We start from the raw sequence: 1,850 nt of genomic DNA, 5'->3' as shown, positions 1-1,850 counted from the left end.
GTCCCGCGGCTGCATCCTCACGCAACAACACAACCACTGCAGCAGCAACTCCCACAGCCTCTGCCAGAGCGAGCCCCGAGCAGGACAAAGATGGTCCTGGACAAACATGTTTGATTTGTAATACTTATGCATTTATTTTAAGGTGTACTAGATAGAAGATAGCTGGCCCATCCCATCAGCGCTTTCCCAGATTTTATTGCTTCGTGCAAGGTGACATCTATTGACACTTAAAAAGGGGCTTACTGGGGACTTCCCTGGCGGTCCAGTGGTTAAGACTGGACTTCCATGCTTCCACTGCAGTGGGCACGGGTTCAATCCCTGGTCAAGGAACTAAGATCCCGCACGCCGTGTGGTGCAGCCAGACTAGATAAATAAATAATAAAAAGGGGCTTGCTGGGAACTACCCAAATGTCCACCAGCAGTGAATAGGTAAGTGAATTGCGATATATCCACACAGTGGAAAGCTGCTCAGCAATGCAAAGTAATCACATCCTGGTCTGCACACCATGGATCTATATGTGGAGGGCTGGGGATGGATGCCATTCTTTTCTTTTTTTCTTTCTGGCCGTGCCATGCGGCTTGTGGGATCTTAGTTCCCCGACCGGGGATTGAACCCAGGACCTCGGCAGTGAAAGCGCCGAGTCCTAACCACTGGACCACCAGGGAATTCCCTGGATGCCATTCTTAAAGGAGGAAGATGCTGAGCCTGGATGTCACGTGGCAAAGGGGCCAAAACACAGGCTGCTCTAACGCTCCACCCCTGTGCTGGCACCCAGTCTGTGTCTATATCAAGGCAGTTGTCCCCAAGAATGTCCCCCATCACTCCTAACCCATCCACTGTCTGACTCTTATTCAGATGAACTCATTTCTCTCTCGGCTTCCCTTGGCCCTGCCTCTGGCCTCTTCAAACCACTCCCTCCCCCACCCCGGGGCACAAATTAATCTTCCTAAAGTGCTGCTCTGATTGCGGCTCTCCCCCCCCGCTCAAGCACCTTCAGTGGCTCCCTATTGCCAGGAAAATAAAGATCAAATTCCTCAGCCTGGGGTTTCACGTTCCCAGGACTATCTGAGCAGCCTTCTGTCCTATATCATACACCATCCACAGCAGCTAATTTTACGCTGTTTCCTGAATGTACCCCACAAATTCTCACATCTTAGTCTGCTCTTTCCACCTCCAATGCCCTTTCCCACATCCCTGACTGTCAAATCCTGTCTTTTTTTTTTTTTTTTTTTTTAAGATTCAGCTTAAATGCCACGTCCTCCTTTCTGGTCAGAATCAAATACACCCACCTTCATCGTTTCACTGCCCTGTATCTCCATCCTGAACACCCTTATCCATTTTTCCTTGGGCCATAGTGAGTCGAGTTCCACTCTCAAGGGGTCAGGATTTTAAAACAATCACTTGAGGAGGGCAATGCTTAATCCAAAGGAATGCTGCTCTGATGGTGAAACTTCAAGCACCCGTGATTACAGAAGAGGGCATAGTGTGGATCAGGGGGGCCCTCCCTGTAAAGCACTTAGACCAAAGGCCACAAACTCCAACAATTAGAGTTGAGGAGAGATGCTGTGAGCTGATATTTGTAGGGAAGCCATCACAGAAAAGGAAGAATTGATCTGGACACGGAAGGTGGATGGGACTCAGGGAGGTGGCATGGTCCTAGGGAAAGAATTTGGAATTTGGACTTAGATAGGCTTGGACTCAAATTCTTTTTCTGCCTCATTATAGGCCAAGAGTCTTTTGCTTATCCTAGAAACCTCAACTCAAAATGGCCTCAGTTAAAAAGAAAAGATATTGGCTTTTATAATGACAAAGTCCAAGGGTAGCGCCAGCTTCAGGTATGGCTGGATCC

At 48.5% G+C, this 1,850-nt stretch overlaps 1 non-coding gene across 1 annotated transcript; it reads right to left on the bottom strand.

Annotated features, from left to right (window-relative positions):
- Positions 1-593: 593 nt before the first annotated feature.
- Positions 594-666, bottom strand: TRNAE-UUC (transfer RNA glutamic acid (anticodon UUC)). The gene has a single exon. It is a non-coding gene; the product is annotated as a tRNA-Glu (tRNA).
- Positions 667-1,850: the final 1,184 nt, after the last annotated feature.

The sequence above is a fragment of the Eschrichtius robustus genome, chromosome 14 (assembly GCF_028021215.1).
Source record: "Eschrichtius robustus isolate mEscRob2 chromosome 14, mEscRob2.pri, whole genome shotgun sequence".
In the NCBI taxonomy this organism is placed as follows: Eukaryota; Metazoa; Chordata; class Mammalia; order Artiodactyla; family Eschrichtiidae; genus Eschrichtius; species Eschrichtius robustus.
The sequence above is the reverse complement of the archived record's forward strand: the minus strand, read 5'-3'. Positions and strand labels throughout refer to the sequence as shown.